Source organism: Trachemys scripta, chromosome 12 (assembly GCF_013100865.1).
Source record: "Trachemys scripta elegans isolate TJP31775 chromosome 12, CAS_Tse_1.0, whole genome shotgun sequence".
NCBI classification, from domain to species: Eukaryota; Metazoa; Chordata; order Testudines; family Emydidae; genus Trachemys; species Trachemys scripta.
This window is the reverse complement of record NC_048309.1, coordinates 19,304,352-19,330,323: the sequence shown is the minus strand read 5'-3', so window position 1 is coordinate 19,330,323 and position 25,972 is coordinate 19,304,352. Positions and strand designations below refer to the sequence as shown.

Sequence of the window (25,972 nt, the reverse complement as noted above, 5' to 3'; positions counted from 1 at the left end):
TGGCACCTTAGAGACTAACAAATTTATTAGAGCATAAGCTTTCGTGGACTACAGCCCACTTCTTCGGATGCATATAGAATGGAACATATATTGAGGAGATATATATACACACATACAGAGAGCATAAACAGGTGGGAGTTGTCTTACCAACGCTGAGAGGCCAATTAATTAAGAGAAAAAAAACTTTTGAAGACAACTCCCACCTGTTTATGCTCTCTGTATGTGTGTATATATATCTCCTCAATATATGTTCCATTCTATATGCATCCGAAGAAGTGGGCTGTAGTCCACGAAAGCTTATGCTCTAATAAATTTGTTAGTCTCTAAGGTGCCACAAGTACTCCTGTTCTTCTTTTTGCGGATACAGACTAACACGGCTGTTACTCTGAAACCAAATGTATAAAGGTAATGTAATCTATGTACAGCTATGTAAAAACAAAGCAGTGTAAGAGGGATGTTAAGGGAAAGAAAATGTATATGTATCTGTCTGTCTGTGGGAATATGTGAGGTTTGTAAAACTCCGGTTTTGTAAGTTTAAGATAAATTGGTTTTGTTTTGTTTATAATGCCACTAAAAATCCATTTGACTCTTTAATTCAAAGTTGCAAAACTGACAGACCTTTTTGCCAGACACAGGTAATCAGTGTTGGTTGGCTTTGAGATTTGGTATTTAACCCTTAAGGGGTAACTTGATTCTTTACTAAATTTAAATGTTTTCAAATAAAGACCAAGTCATGACTGCAGCAGGACAGTCAAAATCAGAAAAATAGGGAGAGATTCTGGATTCTGTTTGTTTGTTTGTTTTTGTAACAAAATAGCAAATGAAAGCTGTAGGAAAAGAATAAAGACAGTGGCCCTCTGAAGCAACAGCAGGGGTGAGGTGCACAAAACAAAAAGAAGCAATGTTAGAAACACTGAGCCTTAAAATGGCTCTGTGTAATCAGACTGTCACTTTGATAAGGGTACATAAAACTCTGTAAGAACAAAAGAAACAGTTACACCTTATGTAAAAATTAATATGGCTAATGGTTTAAAAGTTAAAGTATAGAAGGAATGTGCAGACGTGTGCAGTGTATATTATAGAGGGGGTAAAAGAAATGCAAACGAAATGTGCTTACTTAATTAAAATCCTATTAGGGCTCCAAAGGAGCCACAATAGATTGTGTTTTCTTTTTCAGATCTGTGTGTGTTTTGGAAGCAAGAGTTAAAAGTAATCAAAACTCTGGTAAAAGTTAATTGTGTTCCTTTTAAGACAGAGTCTCTGAGCTCTGCTAATGGTTTTGAATCCAAAAGCCAAGCCTGTGTTGATGCAAATTATCTAACTGATAAAGGAAGTGAGAGAACTGCCAGCACAAAGAAGTTGCAGATAAAGAACATACCTGGTCAGCAAACAAATTGTCTAAATAAAAGGCACGGTATAACAAGATACTTTTAATTAAAATAAATTTAATGTTAATAAGTACCCTTGTAACAATGTATAGTGTGTATGATTTTTGAAAAAAAAAAAATTCTTTATGGTAATGATGCTTTTCAGCTGTTACCTGTGAACAAACTTAAAGCTTAATACAGCAGGAAAGACATTGTAACCTTGGTCTGCTGTAAAGGGAAAACTGAGGTACACCACCTCATGGATTTAATGACTGAACAGTGGGATAATTTCCCCATAACTCTTAAAAGATAGAAGCCATTAAAACCTGGCCTGCCTATAGAACAAAAACACAGGAAAATATGGAGGTAATTCCTCTTGTTTTGCCTGCAATCAGCAAGGGTATTTGTAAAAGAAAGGAATATTTTAAGCAATAATGAATGCCACCCCAAAAGGGGTAGAAAAATGTTATTTTTGTCTTTCAGAAAAAGCTAATATCAGCTACAGGACAACCTAATAAGAAACAAATAAAAGTGGGTATGCTTATCCATGCCTGTTGCTCCAAAGCCCTGTAGTAAAGACATCTCACTAGGATCCTGTATGTGGGATAAAATGAATAATGAGACCAAAGTACTGTATAATGGGCTATGTGTATGTGTTAATTCTTGGGGGGGAAAGTGTTTTAAAAGAATGGAAGTGTTAGCAACCTTCCAATAGACAAATGTAAATGTAATGTAAGTAATGTGTTTACAAAAGGTAAAAAGGTAACATAGTTCCTAAAACAAACAAAAAGGCAATGTGGGAAACCGAACCATTCATATTATACATGCAAATAGCAACATGTTAAGAATTGCCACTGCAGAAAGACATAACAGCTTACCATTGGTATAATATATTTTCTGAATAGTCTCCCACAACTACTGGCATACTAATGTTACTAACCCTAATTGTTTTTTATTTTAAATTGTATGTGTTTAATTGTAACATTTGAAATGTGCTGTTGGATAAAACAAATGTATGCAAAGCTAGAGCCACAGGCCCAAATCACCTCCCAGTATTTTCTATTATGTGGACTAAATAAGAAGTGACACTGGCGATTAATAATCTTAGTGTCAAAAGGGGGATATGTAGGAGCAGGATTTTATAATGTCCCATAAGAATTAATGTATGATTTGATTTCATCCCTGTCAGCCACCCTTTTTGAATAGCAGAAAGGAATGACAGACCAGAACAATCCTTATGAGTGATTATGGTCACCCTTTTGTTTTAGAATAAGTTATAATGTCTACTATGGTTTCCTATATATATTACAAAGTAGGCCTCTAGTTAAATATACATTTCTTTGTTTTAAGGTTTAGTAAGTAAGAAACAGGATTCTCTATTGTGTCTATGTTAAGTAGATTAGAGGAACATTGAAGGCCTGGGTCTCAATGTAAATTGTCTTGGTTATTGATTGTAAAACTTAGCAAGGTTTAATTTGCAATGCCTTTTTGTTCCATATAAAATACTACTGTTTGTATTCTCACGTATTCTGTGTGAATAAGGAATGTATGCATCAGGAAAAGATAAGGTGTAAAGGCCATTGTTATAGCCAGAGTCAAGGAAGAAGAAGTAAAGAGACTTAAAGGACATCAAAGAATCATCAGGTACTGCTTACTATCCAGATGGCTGTTAAACTGTCTGGCATCACAGCGTGCATACGTGCTTCGCAGTGTAAGAAGGCACCCCTCCCCCCCAGCAAACCAATCACCTCAGGACCACGCAGAGTCAATTTTGACTCCAGAAGATGAGGTAGAGGAACAGCCTGCAATACCTTACCATCTACGCTCTCGTAAGGGTTGCCAGAAGCAGACAAGGACCTAAAGCAAGGCCCAAAAAGAAGCAGTAGTGAGCCTAGTGCCTGCTGTCTGGTGGATGTAAAACCATGACTGCGGTTCCCTCAGTTGAGGTTGTCAGAACCGGAAGGGCCTTGCCTCCAACATGAGCCTCTGGTGGTGCCTGTTCCTCGGCTGCTGGTGTCTTAAGGTCTGGGGAGTCCACAATGACAATTCTTTTATCCAGCAGCAAGTGTGGATAGCTCAGACCCTTAATATTTCTAATTGCTGGATCTGCAGCCACATCCCAGCCCCCTCTCAAGCTTGTGTTCCTGTCCTGGCAATCCCACTCAATTCCCCAGACCTCACTGGAGGACCTCGTCCGTTTAACAAAACATGGAACAATAATGACACTTGGGAAGCAGTGGGAATAAATGTATCTAAATGGATAAGTGTGATGGAGGGAAAAGGTCATTGGTGTTGAATGTGTAATGGACAAGGCTGGATCTGGGAAAAAGCCGTTGCCTTCAGCATATTGTGGCCAATGGTGTATGGGATTATTCGAATAAAATAAAAAGGGGCAGGCTGGGTATGGGGATAAGAATTTTTTTCTTGACCTGAGGATCAAACAGAAAAAAAATCAATTTCATGTTCCCCCTACAGTAACCTTAGTGAAAACAATACAATCTTTCAACACCATGCAAAAAGGCTCCTGAGATTACAAGCAGTAGTTGAAATAATGGCAAATGAAATCGGAGAGAGTTTAAAAAACCCTGGCCAAAGAAACAGGGGCGATCTGACAGATGGCCCTCCAAAACCGTCAGGCATTGGACATTGTGCTGGCGGCCAAAGGAGGGACCTGTGCTCTCATTGGAAAATAATGTTGTGTGTTCATACCTGACGAACCCAAGGAAGTAATAGATCGCGCTAGTCACTTAGAACAAATCGCATATCTTCCCCATGAAGAGCTGAGTTCTTTATGGAAGTGGCTAAGTAACCTGTTAAATTTCTCTGGCATAGGAAACTGGTTGTTTCAGGGAGCCCTGACTATCCTGTTTGAAATCCTAATGATTTTTGTATGCTTTCAGCTAATCTCCTGTTGTATCCAGAATTGTGTAAGGTATGCCACCCAAGTGACTGCCCCAAAACAGAGTGCTAATATGATTTCGAAATATCACTGATGAACGAAGAGATAAAGAACGATTAATATTTGGAACCCAGTAATTGTTGGTCTTTGCGTAAGCTTGACCAAAAGGAGGGATTGTGAAAGTGAAATGAATTACATTAAAGAAATAGAATGAATTAAAGAATGCTGTATGTACCTTTAAATAGAAATGAGAAATGCTGCAAGCCAGGGGGGCAGGAAAGCAGACATTAACTGCTTAATGAATTGCCCCACTTAAGGGCAATTGGTGAAGCATTAGCCTTAGATCGATAAGAGTTAATAAGGAAGCAGGATATGCATATTGTGCCCTATGCAAATTTTACAATTTTGCTCTCTCTGTCCCTTTGTTTAGTTTGCACCCTTTTATCTGTATAAATAAGACTGTTTGAATCTTGCATGGGGGCTCACATTATCTGAATGTATTAGCAGAGCGCTGTGCTAATAAAACAGAGTGGTCTGACAAACTATGAGTCCTGAGTCTAACTTTGACAGAGCCCGCACAGTAAATGTAAAACCAGCTAATACTCAGAGATGGAACTGAACCAGGACACCGGGTCTAACTCGCCTTCCGGATCCCAGCAATAGAGCTATGCTCAGTGATGGACCTGGTCCTATCAGGCAGCAGATCTTGTCTGCCCCAGCCTGGAGCCACTTTCTGCCCAAGACAAGAGCAGCTAACACCCATGGATGGGTGCTACCTAGGGCTACGTATCAGTCCTCATTGAGGGTTTTCAGACATTCTCCCCACAGTGGTCCAGTATTGTTGCAGCCTCGCTGATGCTACCACTGGTGGAAGTGTGTCCTGGGTGCTATTCATCCCTGTACAAAGGGCCAAAGTGCAACTGGATGTCTAGGACTGGTGCTGGCCCTCTGCAAAGGGCAAATTTCACCCTTGGGAAGTGTCTAGGAAGCTTTGGAGAATAACTCATCTGCTCCGGGCAGGCACCAGGATGAGCTGTTCAGGAAATCCGCCAATGATGTGGGCTAAGCCTTCCAGGACGGGCTCCCTCCCCATGAGACTGGAAAAGCTGCCTTTTAATGGCTGGGTTTGCACTACCCTCCCCTGGATCCTGAGGAGAACTGGCTAAGCAGGAATTTTTACAGAGCAATTACCATTCAAACAACCCTGCAGCACTTAGCCTTCACCCCGTGACAGGATGTTTGGCAGGAGAGGAATCCAGCCTGGTAGTTCTGCAACTTGGACAGAGCTTTGGAAGTTGTGTGAAACCTCACTGAAGCTGGTGGATGTAATGGCTGCCCTTCAATCAGGATAAAAGTAAGAAGCAGCTAAGCTCCTTTTTCAAGTAAGACAACGGAAACCATAGGGGTCGCCAACATATGCAAAGCTAGGCAGAAACTGAGCTGTGGGGGCAGAGTGTATTATCTGATGGAGGTAGATGTGTCTCTGAGCAGAAGCAGGCAGAGAAGGCAGCAGGAAAGTCAAGCAGACAGGAAAAGATTATGGCCCTGAGAAAAAGCCAAGAGGGAGAGCTTTTTGGGTAGAGTGCTGGCTGGAAAGAGACTTAGAACTGTGAACCTCCTATTTGATCCCTGCTGTGTTTAGGGAAATAGGACTTTGAGGCAATCATAGGACTGGAAGGGACCATGAGAGGTCATCTAGTCCAATCCCTTGCACTCATGACAGGACTAAGTATTATCTAGACCATCTCTGACCGGTGTTTGTCTAACCTGCTCATAAAAATCTCCAATGATGGAGATTCCACAACCTCCGTAGGCAATTTATTCCAGTGCTTAACCACCCTGACAGTTAGGAAGTTTTTCCTAATGTCCAACCTAAACCTCCCTTGCTGCAATTTAATCCTGTTTATTTACAAAGAGTGTACATAAAGAAATACCTGACTGTCTCTGATTTCTTCTCCTAAAGGCGACAACCTGCAAGACCCTGAATGCTGTCTAACCGGTCAGGCCAAAAGAGATGACCGCACACACTAATGTACAGATTCCTCCAGCAAAATCTGGTTTGTACCCAATATACACCTTTAAAGTAAAACAGAGGTATCCACTCTCAGCAAGCCCTTCCCCCACCCACGTACACTGCGTTTCATCTCCTTCAGTCGTGTGAGAAGCAAGATTCCACCTTTGGATTTGGACACGCATCCCCCTCAAGGCTCTTCACAACTCCAGCCCTGACTGCCTCCCTGCTTTCGTTTGCAGAAGCAGTGTGGTCAAGTGGATTAAGCACAGGCCTAGGAGCTCCCAGTGTGGGTGTGGCTTGCTGTGTGACCTCAGGCAAGTCACTTCCCTTGTGCCTGAGCTTCCCCCTCTATAAATGGGGACATTGCGTAGCAGAGGCGTGGGAGGATAAATTAGTTCATATTGATCCCATGCTCTGACAATCTACATTATTATTATTTCACCCTTCACCCTGTCTCGCACCTCTGCGCTCCTCCCAGTTCTCTCAGCCAGCTGCTCCCTTTGCCAAATCCCTCTCTCTGCTTTGCCCCTGCCTCCAGGCTGCCCTGGGTAGCTAAACACACTTCCATTTCCATGAGCCAGCCTTCACCTCCCTCTTCAAAGCTCCCTGCTTTCACAAAGCCGCTGTTCCAAACCTTGTGGTCATTGCCTCTGTCCCTGCCCTATGGCCGGGGATATTGTTTTTGCGGAAGTTCCACCGGAAGCTCTTTGGGGCAGGGAACAGCCACGTCCACGTCTAGGCTACATCAATGTTACTGATACAAGCACAGCCCTAGGTGCTGCTGCCAGATGGCAGTGGATAAAATAGCTACACTGCACTCAAGTGTTGTTTCCCCCTTGTTAAGCTTGCTTCCTTACCTCTTGCCTTTCTGATTCTTTTGGTCCTCTCCTGCCTTGGTATTGCAGCAAGGACACAGGCCCTGCATACTGAAAGAGGCTCTGCCCAACTCTACCTGGCACTTCAGGCATTTTTTGAGAGGGTTCCCTTTTTTCTCCTCAGGCTTAGACATTCCACCCTGATCAAGCAGCTGCTCCTCAGCTGACTGGAAGGAGGGAAGTTCAAAAGTTAAACGCAATGCTAGATTTCTCCACAGAGGTAGGCACAAAAAACCCACCTTCCTTTACAAAGGGAGATACTTTGAACCTGGCTGCTCTGTTCTTGTGCTTGGGGCAGGGAGGGAGGGTGGATGAGGGGGGAAGGTGGCTTTAAACCACCTTTGTGTCTCCTGTATTCTGGGGCTACGTAGGAGGCTGCCTGGCCCCGGGTGTAAATTAGAGCAACCTCCAGGCTGCTATAGTTTCTACTTTGCTTCCCCTGGGCCCTAGGAACCAGAGAATAGCCATAGGGCAGTGCACACCCTTGATGCACACACTCAGTATGCAAGAGGCTGAAAGCAAGGCTTATGTCAGTTCTGCAGCAGTCAGGGAGACCCTCTGCATAGCAGGTATTCCCGAGGGAGGAAGGGGGCCTTCCCACCTATATTTAGGCTCATCTCCACAGTCAGAGTTGTGTGCCACTGAGAATTGGGCCCTTTGGCACTACAATGGAGTACAGGGGCTAGGTCGGGAATGGGAGCTGAAGCAAACACAGCCATCTCATTTCACCTAGGGAAACATTATAGGGAGCTACAGCTACCCCCCCTACCTTAAAATACCTGGCAGTTGGGAGTTAACTCCCCAAGCAGGCCTGGCCCACCCTTGAACTGCTGCTGGCTCTGAAAGTTCTCACTGGAACTCTTGCCTGCCTGCTGGGGCAGTTGGTACAGCCCAACCAGTTGCACTGGCCAATGGAGACCATGCTGGATATGAGTTATCTGACTTCTCGCGAGAAGGGAAAATCCTGTCCCCTCCCCTTACATGCTTCTCCCGGTGTCTGTGGTCTGAGTTCAGTGTCTTTGGGACAGCTAGAAAAGCCAAGATGAAAGGCCATTCTCAATCCCCATGCATGCTGCTGTTGCCTGGGGCAGTGATTGCTAGGCGCTCTGGGGAAAGAGCCAGCAGCAAGGCACAAGGGACAGGCGCATCCACATTATTGGGCTTAGTAATTGGCTGAGAGTCTATGGCCTGTGCTACATGGGAGATAAGATGATCTAATGGTCCCCTCTGGCCTGAAATTCTATGAAGTCTTGAAGTTTTGAATCCGAAGGAACAGGTGATGCCGATCTGTCTGAATAAAAGGTGCATCTTTCTTAAAAGCATAGCATTGTGGATTTGTAGGGGAAAAGGGGCCTGTGATCAGCTGCTCTCAACAGGCATTACATCCCGCTTCATTTCCCCTTTAATACCCTACGGGGACATGAGTGAATTTGTACAATCTCTTGTATAGACAAAGAGCTTTCTTCTAAGAATCAGCCCCTTGCCCTCTCATTCCACAGTTCAGGATCTATTATTAGAACTCCCCTATTGGGACAAGATCCATAACAACTGCAAAGCACACGCACCAGCCCCGCTGAGCTCTTAAAATATTCATAGAGTGAGGTGGTTTCCTTCTGAGGGGGCCTGCTAGAGCACAGAAAAGGGAGCGACAGGATTTCTGTACTTCCTTCAGGTCTGCAGGGAAAACTCCTGCGGCACAGCCTCAGCCAGAGGGGGAACAAGGCAGAACTAGCACGAAGGGTCAAGGGGTTTTCACCAGGACTCTGGCAACAGGCAGCTGGAATCTTAGCAACCTTTCGAATGACATTGTGCCTGTGAACGAGTGTAAGAAATTTCATCCCAAAGAGCGAGGGGGTTTTGAGTGTGGTTTAAGCCCCCTGAAAACAAGGTTGGGGCAAGAAAATGCCTCCCCACCCCGAATATAACTCTCTCAAACTTGTCATTCTTATTGCTTATTATTTGTATTGCAGTAGCATGTAGGAGCCCCAGTCATGGCACTCCATGGCACTAGGCACTGGACAAACACAGAGCAAAGACAGTCCCTGCCCCAAAGAGCTCACCGTCTTAATGGGCTTTGCTGGCATGCTTGGCTCCTGCAAAGTGCTGAGTGTTCCCAGCTCTTATTACCACTTAATGTTGTGGGAGGCAGGGAGCACAGCATCTTAAAGGCACCATGTTCCTTGGCTGGCAAAGGAAAGAAGCAATCAGAGAGAAGGTCTCTAGTCTTGGATCCGTCCATGCATGTAACTCCTATTAACTAGAACCTAAAGGAAAAGACTGGCCGGGACCCTCCACTAGCTTTTCCAGGATCTCCCAGCAGAGCCCAGACAAATGAGATGTCAGGCTGGACTGTGTTATATAAAGCTCACTGCTGGTTTGGGAAGGAAGTCACTGTAAATAACACTGCACCCTCTGGCTCTCACGCTAAGTTCAGTAAACTCAGCCGCACCAAGTTAAACACAGCCACCTTCTTCAGGTTCCAGGTTATTGCAAGAGGAGGAGGGATTTAAGGGTTCTTTCAGATTTGCCAAAAAGGCAGGGCATAAAGAGTAACATATGAAGGGGATCTAAGGGTCTAACCCTCTGTGCTCATCAACAGATTAATGCTTTTACATTTTATTTGTTTTAAAATATAAATGCATTTCATGCTCATGGAATTAAAGAACTATCTGAAGTGGCCTGAGCTAGCCCCACTGTGCATAGGGGCCCGGTGACCTTCCCCTGCATAACATCAAAACATCTCAGTCCTCACCTGTTCTCTTGCACTCCCTGCTATTTCAAGCTTGGGCCCACACACTGCTCTGCCAATGCATGCTCGGCCCACCTGCTGCTCTTGTGCATGCCCTGCTGCTCCAGTTCTGAGGACCCCCCATAGCTTTGCCAGTGCACCTCAGCATTGACCTTGTAGTATCCCTCGCTGCTCCACTCGTGGGTTCCTCCTACATAGCTCTGCCCATGTATTTCAAGCCTGACTTGAGCGGTTGCATCTCCTGTTATCCCAGTTCTGGGGCACCCATACAACTTTCCCAATGCATCTCAATCCTAGCCTGCAGCATCCCCTTCTGCTCTAGCTCTGTGCTCCTCAGAAACTCTGTCAGTGCATCTCAGTTCTGGCCTGCAGCACCTTCAACTGTCCAGTCCCCCAGGCTGCCAACAGAGCTCATTCCTGAGCCACCGCATCTCCTGCCACTCCAGCTACTCAACACAGTGTACGTTCCTCTGGTATTGCACCGGCACAGATCCCAACAGACATAACTTATTCAGGCAAGATGGTAAAGTAACAAACAAGGCCCCGGACAGTTGAATAGAACAACTGCTTTTGTGGCTGTGCCGCCTCATTGCCCATGAAAGAGGTAATTGTGGCAGGGCTTTCAGGAGTGTATTGTTCTGCTTTTGTCAGTGGCAACAGCCTTAATAGCATTTGCATTAGCCAGCTTTAACCTCTCAGCCCCAGTAGCAGCTCTGATCCTGTGCCACCTGTTACTGGCAGCACCAGAGTGTCAGTTTATGGTGGTGATAAAAGGCTACATCTAATCCCATGTAATGGCAATAGATAGTAGCATGCAGTAAAAAGCATGTCTGAGTAATCAAGTGATGAAAAGGGGCTAGCGTAAGTTACTTACAGTTCTCCCTTGTCTGCAGCCTCTAGGGGCACAAACCAGCATCACACAGCTGTGAAGGGAGACTTGGCAATGAGACAGTGGGAGGTGTGATTGTAACATGTGTAGACATACATGAGCTAGCTTTAAGCCAGACAGTGTGCTTCTGCTCCCCAGTGTGACCTGGGACACTTCTTGCAATAGTGGGTGTTTTTCTTACAGCCCCAGTTCTAGGGTCAGGGGTTACATGAGAATCGCAGCTTTCATTGCCCCTATAAGAGCAGGGAAAAGTCTGAAAACCTGACTCAAGTGCCCTCCAAAGGCTGAGAAACCAGAAGGGAAAGAAAATAACTCCAGATGTATTTATTTATAAAAATCTCTTGAGTCTTGAGGGCCTGGATCATTAGTTTGAATGTTTGGGGGTGGCAATACAGGTAATGTGACTCCTTCTTACTCCACTAAACTGCTCCCTCTGAGTATCCAGAGTCAGAGCTGCTGACTAGAGGGATTGAAACCCAGCTATGGTAGGGGGAGCTGGAGTCTATTCTGACTCACAAAACACCGACAACCTTTGTTACTCGGTTCCATACTCCTCCCTGTGCAACACCTTGGAAGACAATGAATCTCTATTACTGGTGATGATGATGCCTGACCCAGAACGAACCCAGCTTGACTCTCAGGACACAGGCTGAGTTTGGGACATGGGCAGCTAGGGCTTGCAAAGGGAGCATTTTGGACCTGAGTCAGAGACATAATTAACATAGAGACCATGATGACATTTGTACACAGTTATCCCATTCAGAACGGAACTGCCCCTCCAAGTTACTGTCATCAGGGCCGGCTCCAGGCACCAGCGGAGGAAGCACGTGCCTGGGACGGCACATGCTAAGGGGCAGCATTCCGTCCATTCCTGGGGCGGCACAGTCCGAGCGGCTTTTTTTTTTTTTTGCTTGGGGCTGTAAAAATGGTAGAGCTGGCCCTGACTGTCATGGTTCCTGTCTGAACTAATGGAGCTTGAGGGAGAGGGAAGGAAAGGGCCAACTGAACACAACAACAGTCCTCTTCTCTCCTCATTTTCTCTCTGTCCTCAGTATCATCTGTCTGGCTGGATAGGCATTTATCCTGCCTAGCCTCACTGTGGTATGAGTACTTCTCTGAAGGTCAGTTTCAAACCAAGCTAAGCTTCCCTTTCAGCTGGAAGGCCAGCTCCTCAATTGGCGTGAGTCACTGTTCAATGGAGTTATGCCAACTGACACCTGTTGAAGATCTGGCCCTTGCTTGGGGATGGAAGAGACATTATTCCAGTCTGTCTACCTGCATGAGGGCAGGGTTGATTTCATTCTACCTTAGGAACACGGGTCTAGTGTCTGTCCTGAAAAATCCCCCGTGACAGTGATTCACATTCTCCCTTGGCAACCAAGCTTTTATAAAAAAAAATTCTGAGATCTAGCCTGATTTTTCAAAGTTGCATTTTAAACCTTCTCAGCATGTTGATTAATGGAAATAATTGGTTCCTTCACTCAGCCATAAGCCAATTGCTATGACAGTGTTTGTATTTTTGCTTTGTTCCCATGCTGAATATGTTTTACGCATCCCATAGTTTCTAGACGCTAATAAATCAGGGGTCTTTCTTTCTACATCCTGTAGGGAAGAAGCACATTACTGAAGATCCGGGCTCCACTTGCAAAGCAGGGGTCAGTGCAGACAGAGTGCTGCAGGGTACCAATCTCTACATATGAGCCCTTTGTAGGAAAGGGAAGTTTTGGCATGTTAAAGTTAACTGTCTAGCTTAAAAAGAACAAGAGCTGAGCCCACAGAACTGGGATGATCCAGCACCCAAATGAGTACATTAGTGATAATGATAAAAATACCTCTGCTGGAAGGAAACCATCAGTGCCTTTTGGCCCCTTTGGGCTGGTTATACTAACCCAAGCAGCTACACTGGAGACCCCAGTGGTAGGGCACCTTTCTGCCAGGTATGGACACAGGTAGCATATCAGGGAGGTGTCAGGGATGGACAGGGTAGGGTCAGAACATGCTTATCCCCTGGCTATTCTGTAGCGCTGCAATGGCCCTGGAAGGCTATCGCAGCAGTTGCAATGTAAGGCAGCCTTCAGGCCTGCTCTGACCTGCATCTTGGACAGACTGACTTCCAAGAGCCTCAGGCTAGGGCAGGCATATTGCCGCCCCTCTCCATCCTGTGACAGGTTTTGTACCAGGGCAGGGAAGAATCCAGGACGCTGTACTTGCCACACACCAATGGGGGGGGAAGGATAGCTCAGTGGTTTGAGCATTTACCTGCTAAACCCAGGGTTATAAATTCAATCCTTAAGGGGGCAATTTAAGAATCTGGGGCAAAAATCTGTCTAGGGATTGGTCCTGCTTTGAGCAGGGGGTTGGACTAGATGACCTCCTGAGGTCCCTTCCAACCCTGATATTCTATAATTCTAGATGTAACACATGGAGCCTTGTATTTCTGGGGTGAGCTGTTCCATGGCAGTTAGCCCCTACTTGCTGATTCTAACCTATGTCTGTGTGTCCTTCATACAGCCCTGGAAGGGAGGAATATCACTGAGCAGCAGGGAGCATTATGGTGGCATATTTTTTCTTTATTTTTATTTTCCCTGGGTTTTTTGAGTTGTTTGTATGGAAGATATTAATAAAACAATGAGTATGGAAAACAGACTCTGATCATTGGTGTATTTCCACTCAAAGGCTGAAAACTACCCCATAGTCCCACAGCACATTAGAGCAATGTGATTTTTCCCAGGCTGCTGAATTCTGAGTGACCTGTCAGGATACAAACTGCATCAGTTCCCTTCTTCTAATCCCGCTGGCCTAGGGCATTCCATTCAAGGCCATGCTTTCATGTCCCCTGGCAGGGCTGTAGGGGTGTGGAACCAGGCATGGAAGGGTTAAATGGCTGGGGAGCAGATACAGCTGAGGCTCATTTTCAACAAGGGCCAGCAGCTGTTGCCATGTATAAAAGGAAGTAGGAAAACACAAGCTGGGGGTAATGGGGGTGGGGAGAGAGAGGAGTGAGCAGGGTAGGGTTAATTCAGGAAGCGTGAGGGCCCTGCTGTTTGTGGGAAGCAGTTGTTTGTACCCAGAGAGGGAAGGAAATGAATTTGATGTGACCTCTGTTTATATCCTGAGAAGGGGAGGCACTAGAGTGCTCTTTTTTTATGATAATACGTCATTAGGAAGGGAGAGCCCAGACTGAGACCGCTGTCTTGCAGGCTAGGGTATACAATTCTCAGTGTAAAAGAGCTCAGGGAGACTATGTGAGACCCCAGCGCACCAGTATCTTTCTCCTCCTATTCAAACCTCCACTAGCCTAGGAGAGTCATATTCAGCTTTTCAAAGAAATATTTCTTTTGAATAGGACTGATCTGAAGGGCCTGGCCCTGGGGAGTAGGTAGCAAGCTTACTTGTGGGTCAGGTCCCCAGCAGCTCTCAGTAAGAGCACAAAAATAAAGCAGATGGCCCTAGAGAATGTTACTATGGAAAAAGCCTGGCTGATTAGCAACACTGGCTCCAGTCTGTTCCCAAGGTACCATGTTATATAGTCTTCCCTCTCATTAAGAGAAACATCTTATGTGGTACATAATAGGGCAGTAGCAATGTTTGCCTTGAATGATGATGGAAAATCCCTGCCTTTGGGGCTATAAGAAAAAATGAGACTGTGGAATTAATCTCCCAGGGGAAGTTGCAAAGTTGTCATCAGTGGCATTTGGGCAAGACTAGACTAGACCAGACCCCCGTGTATTAGAGACAATTTAGGCATAACAGAATCAGTCCTGCAGTGGTGCAAGGGGACCCAGAAGCCCAGTCCAAATGGTTTTGTTATCTGCCTAGAACTGTCATCTTCACCTGTTATGTTGACTCATTGAAACTCCTTAAAACTTCCCACTCAAAGTGTGATGGCCAGGCTGGGCTGAAACAACTCTTCCTCCGTGTGCTTTGGAAAAGAAAGGTGGAGAATTCCTTCTCAGACATGCATTAAGCACCAGCAGCTTCTCCCTACAGACAGGTTAAATCCTGCTCTGTGTAAATTGCAGAACAAGAGCCAGATACACATGCAGATGCTGCAGAGTGAGGGGCAGCAGTCTTCCCCCAAGTGGACTTGACTGATTTAATCAGCAAAACAGAGAAAGCTCCCAGGCATGTAGAAGAGTCATATTTTATTCATCCACTGAGATTCCACCTCTTTCTTCCCGCCCCCATCTCCCACTAGGCTGGGATGGCTGTACATACTGTCTCAACACCTGAGGGGCAGAGTGCTGTGCACAGCAGGTGCATGGCAAACCACTGAGAGGATTTGCAGGAAAAATGAGGCTGGATGCACCAGAGAATCCTTTTGGATTATGGTCCTTCATCACCGAAGCTGCAAACACTGCAGTCGTGATGGCTGAGAGCTCCACATTATCAGCCAATATGTACCAAGAAACAGCATAGCTGATGCCTCCATGGCTCGCCCATAGAGCTGGGGATTGAATCTGGGAAGACTAGAGGGCATAGCCAGTGGAACTCTGATTGCATGGATCTATCGGCTAACACCTATCCTCCACCATGGGGAAGCAGTGGCTACAGAGCCAGAGGACTCTGTCCACTGGATCTCTTAACCCCGTGTGCATTTACTAAGACTTTGCAAAGGGGTGAGGATTTGGGGCTTACCAGGGACTTTTAGATTTAATCTAAACACAGAGTTAGGGTCTGTGACATGCATTTGTATTGGCAAGAAATGTTTAATGAATGTGTAAGTGCAACGTGTAACAAAGGGCAGGATATGTGTGTATGAAGCGCTGTTTTCAAAATATACCCCAAACGCTACACAAAATACACCAACAACTGAGAGACAGCAGAACATGGTTTGCATTAGCATGTAACCCCTGGCAGCCAGTATTTCACCGTGGCTTGGTATAAGTACTGTGCCATGGCCTATTTTGTAAGTATAGGAAATACTGTAGGGAAGTCATGTACAGCAGTACAGTAGATGTTAACCGTAGAGGTGCAATCTCTGCACATCCAGCAATGTCTAGGAGGGATCATGCAAACTTTAAGGTTCAGACTTTCAGGGGCAAAACCCTTACTAACAACACGAGTTGGGGTTTGTGTACAGACACTGGGATCACATACAAATAAATGGGGAATTTGCAACAGTTCCCCTTAATTGCATGGCCCAGCTATGCCACTCCACAAAGGTTTGTGCATATTATTCAGAATGAGTTCCCGAGACTTGTTATCTCCTTTTCCAGGTCAGCTTCCCAGACTACTGTACCTTCAACCCATTGCTTGGGTCTCACTATCTAATTAACCCTTTATAGAAATTAGAAGAGACCTAAATTAGATGCCAACACATTCCAGTCAGTAGGATGTATGGGTGTTTCCTAAAGCTTCTTTTTAACTCTCATTCAACAACTTTCTAGCAGTTATTCTCAACGTAGCAAGCAGTCAAGTGTCTTTTTACAAAATGGAGGGGGGGGGAATCCTTCCAGTTTGTGTGATTTTTAAGTCACCCTGTGAATGAAAAATCAAGTCCCACCAGCTGCCTTTCCAGATAACCAATTAGAATGTAAAATCTTACCTTATTTAGTTGACCTTCCTACTATCCATGTCTTCAGATGGTCAGCTGCATACACATCAGAGCAAATGTTTCTGAGGAACAGGAGAGAGCCAATTTTCATTATATGTATTTTTCCTATGCTTTAATTAGTACATTCACTGTGCGGACCCCTCTTTAAATCTACCTGTGACCACAGCTGCCAAGGAAAAGCACATGCTGAAAGGGCCTTACCTGGCGGGCTGGGGACCTGGCTTTCCAGAGCCTGGCTTGATGGACACGAAGGCAGGAAACTTATCTACGTTGGGATTTAACCACTCGTGTGAACCATGATGTCTACATCAGGGGTTTGCACCAATGCAGCAACCCCGCTGGGTATAGTCCCAATGCAGACAAGGCCTAGGAAGAGGCCCTGCTTCCCAAAGTGGTTTCTCTCTCTCCTTTTTTTTAAACCAATTTGCACATGCTGAGGAGAAGTGCACCGACCCCACTTTTGACAGCTTGACCCAGCAGGCTCAGAGGATTCACTGGCTCCCCTCAAGAATGTAAATACATTTCAGTTACCAGCCAAACTGGAGTTTAAATCAGTGAAACTTCCCTATTAGATGCTTTAAGACCAGATGGGAAATTTGGTACTGTATTTTTAGATGATTTGTTTAGTTTATCTTGTGTTTCTTAGGTTTACTCACCATTGCCTGCAGCTGAATGTTATCCCTATGTCCCTGAACCCCAGTCAAATAAATTTCCTCTGTGGTCTTAACAACTGCTGGTGGATTGCAATCTCCTGACCTGCAAAATTCAGCCAAGGCACTTATTTTAGCAGCTGTTTGAGCTTTCAGACCAACTGGAACATCATGGACTGTTTTTTCCCTTTGTCCCAGGAGCAAATATTAGCAGAATGGAAAGCAAGAACTAGCTGGTGCAGCAACTTTAACTGGTTTAATTCATTAGCCCACTGTACTGCTACGACAGGCATAATCCCTCCACAGCTGCAACCATGGTGCAGATCTGGGCCCTTTCTTTTTTTTTTCCATTGGCTTTTCACTGAATTATTGAGTGATTGGAGCATGAGGCAAAACTCATGAGGCCCATCATTGGCTCTGCCACTGATTCATGTGCGACCTTGGGCAAGTCACTTTGTTTCTTTGTGCCTCAGTTTCCTCATCAATAGAATGGCACTATTATTAATACTTGCTTCTTTCACAGAGGGAGTTGGAGACTTGCTTATTTAATGTTTGGGAAGCACTTTGAGATGGTCAGGCTAGATAAATGCAAAATACTTATTATTAGTGTCCAGATAAAGAAGGGAAAATTTGACCTCACGCATTTACTGCATCGTTTCGTTCTTTGACAATCAGGGGCTCCATTGACATGCCAGGCTGGAAACGAAGCAGCATTCCCATATGTCTGGCAAAATACATTGCCCCCACTATGGCACCAGCCAGGCACACGAATCTAGGAAGGAAGGATGCCCACCTAGAAAGTCCCTGCTCTTTTATTTTGCTTCTTTGTCCTTCTGCTCTTCTGAGGATCATTGGCTGTGCAGCCCAAAGAGCCAGAGCCCAGTGCTTCAGATTTGCTGCATATACATGTGTGGCTCTGCCCCAGGAGGAGCTTAAAACAAAAGACCCATAAGGGCATGCTTGCCTGAACTGGCAAGCAAAGAGAGAGGATTGTGCAGGCCTGCTCTTCTGGGGTGGAATTTGCCTTTGCCCCCCAAAGTAATCGACTTTGAGAGGGCAACTCATTGGTTAGCTGGAGGATGGAATTCAACTTTCCAACCCACAGGCATCAGCAGCCTTGATTCCAGCCCGTGGACTGGAGCAGCGAGCACTGTCCCACCCCAATCCCCTATGTGAGGATTCTGGGCCATTGGAGGTGCATACGTGAGGCTTGGCAAGGGCCAGTCCCCAAGGGCTCACTCCACACTGAGCCACATAGACCTGGCATGTAGACCCCTCTGGAGCACGTGGGCATGCAGAGGCCCCCTGTTGGGGTTGTGCGGCTCATGCATCCTCCCAGCCAGGGCTATTGCTGGATTAGAAGAAGAGAAGAGCGACAAAAATGAGTAAAGGTCTAGAAAACATGATCTATGAGGGAAGATTGAAAAAAATGGGTTTAGTCTGGAAAAGGAGAAGACTGAGAGGGAACATGATAACAGTTTTCAAGTATATTTTACAAGGAGGAGGAAGAAAAAAAATGTTTTTCCTAACCTCTGAGGATAGGACAAGAAGCAATGGGCTTAAATTGCAGCAAGGGAGGTTTAGGTTGGACATTAGGAAAAATATCCTAACTTCAGGGTGGTTAAGCACTGGAATAAATTGCCTAGGGAGGTTGTGGACTCTCCATCATTAGAGATTTTTAAGAGCAGGTTAGACAAATACCTGGCAGGAATGGTCTAGATAATGAGTACTGCCACGAGTGCAGGGGACTGGACTAGATGACTTCTCGGGGTCCCTCCAGTTCTATGATTCTATGATTAACATGATGCAAAGGCCTTCCAGGCAGGGGTGACTTTCACATAATGGGTTCCCCTTGTAACCATAGGAGTTTCATTCTGGCCTTTGTGTGAGCGGCTAAAGTAACTGATCCAGGAATACTGGCATTTCAGATCTTTATCTGGTACACCTCTACCCTGATATAACGCTGTCCTCTGGAGCCAAAAAATCTTACCCCGTTATAGGTGAAACCGCGTTATATCAAACTTGCTTTGATCCGCTGGAGTGCGCAGCCTGGCCCCCCCCGAGCGCTGCTTTACCGCGTTATATCCGAATTCGTGTTATATCGGGTTGTGTTATATCGGGGTAGAGGTGTACCTTTATCTAGTGAATTTAATGGGCAGCTATTTCAGGACACCTGCAGGAGCATCCCCAGTGTATCTGATTGTGAATGAATTACACTAGTATTGCCTTCAGCCAAATACACATCTTTTTTGTGCTCCATTTTCTGACGTTACTGGGTGGTAGCTGAACATGTGGAATTAATGCAGTGATCTCAGCACGGTTTCAAAATGAACAGATGTTCCAAAATTCCTGGAACTATTCTACAATAATTCAGCATTATTTTGCACAACAGATGCTTTGGTATCACTTCTAATCCAGAAAGGAAATCCCTTTTGGTTAAGTCCATGTGACAGCAGCTTGGAAAAGGTCAGCCTCACACCTCTTGATTCATGGGCAAACAATGGACTGAATTCAGCCTGATGTACATAGTAATTGCCTTATCAGCTCAGACCAGTGACCCAGCTAGTCCTATATCCTGCCTCCAATAATAGTCAGCACCAGCTGCTTCAGATAAAAGTGCAAGAAATCTTGCAATGGACAGTTGTGGAATATCCCCACCCCCGACAGTTAGTCATTGTCCTGAAGCAAAAAGTATATGCTATTCATTATAACTGTGGATATTCATCTCCATATATATGCCTGATCTGTTTTTAAAATCTACTAAACTCTTAGTCTCAGTGTTATCTTGTGGCAGCGAGTTCCACAGGTTAGTTATGCTCCGTATAAAAAGCAACTTTGCCAAAGTCAATGGAGCTACACCAGGGATAAGTTGTGCCTGCACTGCCATCACCAACAAATCCAAGTATTACAGAGCTCTTATGGGAATGCCCCCACACAGTGACTTATGATTTGTAACATTTCTAGTCGAGAGTGGGTACAGAGAAGTGACACAAAGGTCTCAAAGCTCATCCCAATGTAAATGCTGGGTTGCGATATAAGGAATTTAGCAAATCATAGCACATGCCATGGAACTGTATGGGGGAGAAGCAGACAAATACACCCCCCTGGGGTGAGAGACAGTGAAATGTTTGCAGCCAAGGAATAAATAGTTTAAGGTGGGGGAGGAAAGTTCCCCTACATTTAAACCACTGGCCCTAGATCGGTTGATTTCTGGAATGATGTTATTACCCAGGTATAGAAATGATCCTGATTAGCTATATACACAATTCTTAAGCATTCCTAGGAGGTAGTGTACCTCACTGGCATGCTGTGGAACCGACAAGCTTCTGATAACTGCTACCTTGTTAGGATCTGGGACTAGTCCAGTCACAGAAATGACACAGACAAAATATTCTCCTGGGGACTTGTGGAATTCCCACTTAGCCCAATTGAGAGTGAGGTTCCACTCTTGGAGTCTTTCAAATACCCAAACTGCTTTGACTGATTTGCCATGAGTCCCATGAATCATATCTAATTGCTGAATTTTTTGGTGCTAAGCCAGTCTTGTAGAAACTGCTGGATTAGGGGTTTGAGTCTTGTGAACCGCTGAAGACTAAGAGGTGCTGAGATTGTATCAGATCTGGGTGAAAAAGGTGGGGGGCACAGCTCCACAGAAATTGGAAGGATGGTCCAGTGGTTAGGAAAAGTCTGGGACTCAGGCTCAATTTTCTCTTTCTTCCACATATTTCCTGCATGACTTGGGCAAGTCACATAGCCTCTGTGCCTCAGTTCCCCACCTGCAAAATGGGGATAATATCTTTGCCCTAATTCACAAGAGAGTTTTGAGGATAAATACACTAAAGACAGTTAAGTGCTCAGATTGCAACCAGGACTATATAAGTACTATAGGTACACAGGAAATTTCAAGAAATTTGAAAGCATTTTTCATTTTATGTTTTACGATGGTCCCGTTTTAATGTTCTGAATGTTCTACAGAATTATACTTAGACAGAATTTTTCTGATTTGAAATACACGCATTTTGAAAATTGAAACATTCCAACTTACCATGTGACTAAAATGACCAATCAAAAACTTTCAAATGGAATGTGTCAATATGGAAACAGAAAAGAGAGCATTTTTTCAGCATAAACAAAAGCTTAATTTTTTTGTTTCAAATTTTTTTTAATTTTTTTTGAAAAATTTCCAAAACCATAAAAAATTAAAACCAGAAAGTCTTTGTCTGCTTTTTTTTTTTTTAAAAAGAGCCAGATTTCACTGAAACTGAAAGACTCTAAGCAGTTCCGATGATGAGAGAGCTCATTTCTAGTGTAAGTTCAAGCTGATGACATCTACCACTGACATCGACAAGGAGAAAGTTGTGGTTTCCTCAAAATCACCAATGGTGGCATCAATGTTGGGTAAGTCATGCCATTCCCAGAGGAGCACAGTTTTGGGGAGATTCATATTCTGATTTGATCTGGGTTATTGGGTTTTGGTGCCTTCATTATCAGAGATATCCATGGTTGGAGTCCATCTACCTTACCCATGATACCCATTTGCATAGGTACTTGAGCTTTCACTCATATGTGAAATGGGATCTCTCAATGAACATTAAGAACTGGGTGCCTGGCACATTAGTGCCAGTGTGGAGTTTTGCCTGGGGGACTTGGCATTTCCTGTTGTAGTTGAGATGGCTGGGTATCACTGAGATAGATGACTGGTGTCTCTAGAGCAGTGGTTCCCAAACTTGTTCTGCCACTTGTGTAGGGAAAGCCCCTGGTGGGCCGGACTGGTTTGTTTACCTGCCGCGTCCGCAGGTTCGACCGATCGCGGCTCCCAGTGGCTGCGGTTCACTGCTCCAGGCCAATAGGAGCTGCTGGAAGCTGCGGCCAGTACGTCTCTCGGCCCACACCGCTTCCAGCTCCCATTGGCCTGGAGCAGCAAACCGCAGCCACTGGGAGCCGTGATCGGCCGAACCTGCGGACGTGGAACGTAAACAAACTGGCTTTCCCTACACAAGCAGCAGAACAAGTTTGGGAACCACTGCTCTAGAGACCTTCAGTGAAACTGCATTTGCAGCGTGAATGAGACCAGGTGTTGAGTCTCAATCCATATGTCCTTGCCACCAATGTAGTGTCCCTCACTAGAGAGAAGAGGCTTGAGGAGTCTTCAGGATGCTGGTTACTCAGAATTCTGTAGCTCTTTCTAGCTCACAGATTGGGAAATGCAGCTTGTGCTTCACAGTTACCACATAAGGTCTGTCTTGGCCTGGATTCAGCAGTCATGGAATGGACTGCTTACTGCATTACATGCAGCATCTCTTTATTAAACAGGAGGGTTCTGGCAATTCTTAGTACAGAACTCCATGGGCTGCATCTGGCTTGCAGGCTGAGCTTGGAGTCTTCCCCTCTCTAAAGGACTCACCTTGATGCTATTTCTTTGGTGCAACATACTGTTTAGGTCTACCTCTTATTTGATGTGCTCTTGTGAACTCCTCCATCCATCCATCCCAGGAGAATCTAGGCACCAGTGAGACTGCTCCTGTGAGTAAGGCAAGCTGGATTTGGCTCACATTTTGTGGACATGAGCAAATGGAAACATTTCCCTTCTTCCACCCCTTTTCGCCTGTTGTGAGATTCATACGATCTGCACCCCCATAAGCCAAATCAGTTGCTCAGGGGACAAAGCCCTGATCCACAAGGGAGGATTTTTCAATCCAGTTTATAAAGTGTTTTGCTGATTCCCACCTCACTGTGGCTTTATTTAAGGCTCTTCATTTTAAAACAGTGAGTTTTTTGCATTTGCTTATAAGGCTGGACCCTACAGCATCTCGGATTCTGCTTCCATTGAAGCTAGTGACAAAATTCCCATTCACATCAATGGTGCAGACTGAACCTTTAGTACACATGCCATTCCTCGCAGTCCTTAATGATATTTCATATTATAACATGATCACCCTTATCACAGCACAATGTGCCTGGTATAGTATATGCTCCATACACAGAGTCCCTCAGGACAGCTTGTGGACTTGTATTATTTTTTCATTCGTAAGCCAAAGGCTAAGCCAATGCTGTAGGATATTCTGTGCCTGGTCACTTTCTAGAAATAAACAGACAGACTACAGAAATCAGGCTAGAGGTTCCCATTGGTGTCACAGAGACACGTTGCGTTTTGATTTCTAAATACTGAATACACTCTCTCCACTTGCCCTTTGGAGCAAGTACTGAATGGCATTCCTTTCAAGTGGAATGGTAGCCACATCCCTACCAACCAACCTACAAACACTACGTAGAAAAATGGGATTCTCTTTAGTCTATGGTTTGTGGGCAGCTTGATTCTGCCATTCCCAGTAGTTTAGGCAAAAAGTTTAATATATCTTTAGACAAATAATCCATCAGAGTCACAGTTTTGGCTCCCACACAATAATGCTGAGAGCTTTGGACCAGATCAGCACTTCCTTGTAATCGCATACGTATCACTGTGTAAAAATAACTACTCCTATATCTGATGCACTGTAAATTGCTAACGTTTGTATTCACTGCAGCTCATTCTCTTAGCAGCATGTAAAACTGTACTTACGGAACACAGCTCCCACTGCTCTCCAAGTTAAGAAATCAAGCCGCTAACGAACAAATCCGGGCTCAGTTAACCCCCAAGCATACCTGCCTGGTATGGCAAGCAGCCAAGCTGGCCAGCTTATCACAGTCAGTTTCAGACTTACAGTTTCCTTGTACTAATAGCTGCTAAATGAAGTTGCACTTCAAGGGTTTGGGGGGCGTGTCCTACCTCTCTTTCCAAGTCCCTGTTTGTTGTAATCCAATGCTCAGCTTGATGATGTCAAGCAGCTACTTGCTCAGTTTCAACCTCCCTGCACATAGGAGGATCTATTTCCTTTTAGCAAAAGCTTTGTTTAGATTTGCATTGTAACCTCATCTCCCAGCAGCTGCATGTGGCTTAACATCCTTCCTTCAATTTTGAACACCGTTGCCTTTGTCACAGAGGTCTCCTACTTACTGTAACAACCACTACAGACCTCCCACCTGTTTAGTGCCTTGTGTGGACAGCTGTTCTAGGTTCCCTTTGCATATTGTTCAGATTCACTTCTCAGCTGCACCTTGGTGTTTTTCCTTTTTCCTAAGTGTTTTGGTGTGACGTGCCGTAACAACCAATACAATGAGAACAACTTTATTGGAGACAGCAAAAGAAAAAACCCAATTGAGTAACAACCTTACATTTTATAGAGCACTTTTTGCTCCAAAGGATCCCAAAGTGCATACAATACTTTAAAAAATGATCTGAAGTCCATGCACACTTTACTTCAACCACCACTGAAATGTAAAAAGTAACAGAGGGTCCTGTGGCACCTTTAAGACTAACAGAAGTATTGGGAGCATAAGCTTTCGAGCACGCACTTCTACTTGCATCTGAAGAAGTGAGGTTCTTACCCACGAAAGCTTATGCTCCCAATACTTCTGTTAGTCTTAAAGGTGCCACAGGACCCTCTGTTACTTTTTACAGATACAGACTAACACGGCTACCCCTCTGACACTGAAATGTAGTCAACTCTGGGATGTAAAGCAGCAACTATTAACAGCACTATACAACAATTAAGGACAGAAAGCTCAGAGACAGCATAGTGGCAAGCAATGTGAAAATCCAGATATGATAGATACTATTATTATTATTTATTTGTATTACATTAGTGCAATCAGGATCAGGGCCCCATTGTGCTAGGCTCTGTACAGACAAATTAGGACGCCATAGTCCCTCCCCAAAGAGTTTACAATCTGGTTTAAGATAAAATATAATCAGTGGGTGTGGCATAATTGGAAAATATGCTACATACTCACAGGGTCTGATCCAATTCCCACTAGAGACAATGAGAGCTTTCCCACTGACTTTAATAGATTTGGATTGGGTCCAAGGTGAGCAATTTGGCGAGAATAACAAGAGAGGAGTGAACTTAGTTTCTCCAGCTTCAATCTTGCGATACACATGATAGAAACCAAATCAGACTAGCAACTGGGAGATATTCCCACCCTGTGCTTCCTCCATAAGGTACCAGATGGACATTGGTGCCATCCGGCCTCAACCTCACTAGCTGCCTTCACACCAGCTGGGAAAATCCCCTCATACCAAGAAAGGGCAGCTTAGCTGGGTCTGCTGCGAATCTGTCTTACTCTGTCTCCTCCTGAGAGACTCTCTTTTGATGTTAATTAGAAAAGAACAAACCATTCAGTCTGATATAGACCCGCATTAGCTCCTGCCACATGTGCTGGAAGAGAGAACAGTACCCAGAAGAAAAAGTAGACAGCAAGAGAATTGCCATGGTGATTCCAGTAAGTCATTGAAGAAGGAAAAAGCCAGTCAGCAAAGCCAGGTGCACCCTCTCTCTTTGTGATCTCTGAGCCCAAACCAACCTGGAGTGCCTAGAATCTCTGAGCATCTTGACTCAATTTTCTTCTGTTCTGAGTCCAACTTCAGGAAGTGAGTTTTATTTCCAAAAACATATCAGTTGACATCAATCTATCTCTCTATGGTACTTTTGAGTCACGCATTATTACTTACCCAAAATAACTGTAAGAAATTCTGAACACAAAGCGATGCCTGTATTAGAGACACATAATTGGCAGAGGGAGGCTTTGCAGCGTGACTGCTGAGAGACCCATTATCCAGCAACAGCACCAACAGATTGCTCTGCTGATCCAGCGAGGGCTGAAGTTCCTGCGCTCGCTCCAACTCAGATGTTAAATAAACCCACAAAACTAAGGGGTCTCACACAAATGTTTAGACTGTAAGACCTTTCGGGTAGAGACTGGCTTCTAGATTCCTTGTCTGGGGCTCCTAAGATCTACCATCACAGAGCCAATATTCAATAATAATAATAATAATAAATAATAAAGCATAATAGAGATGCTGGAGCATGGGCACACTATTTGCTCCTTAGGGATCTCCAGTCCTGCCTCCTAACTGCTCCCTTTGTCTCCTCTGA

The 25,972-nt window shown here is 44.7% G+C and overlaps 1 protein-coding gene across 5 annotated transcripts in view; it reads right to left on the bottom strand.

Moving 5' to 3' along the window:
• Positions 1 to 23,876, bottom strand: part of PKIG (cAMP-dependent protein kinase inhibitor gamma) — a 40,783-nt gene extending 16,907 nt beyond the window's left edge. Inside the window, exons 1-2 of one of the 5 annotated variants that reach the window (XM_034787250.1) lie at positions 23,767 to 23,876; positions 16,342 to 16,412 (exon numbers count right to left, since the gene is read on the bottom strand). The gene's annotated coding sequence lies outside the window, so the exon portion shown is untranslated. The other 4 variants (XM_034787249.1, XM_034787251.1, XM_034787248.1 and 1 more) reach the window with 4 other exon arrangements.
• Positions 23,877 to 25,972: the final 2,096 nt, after the last annotated feature.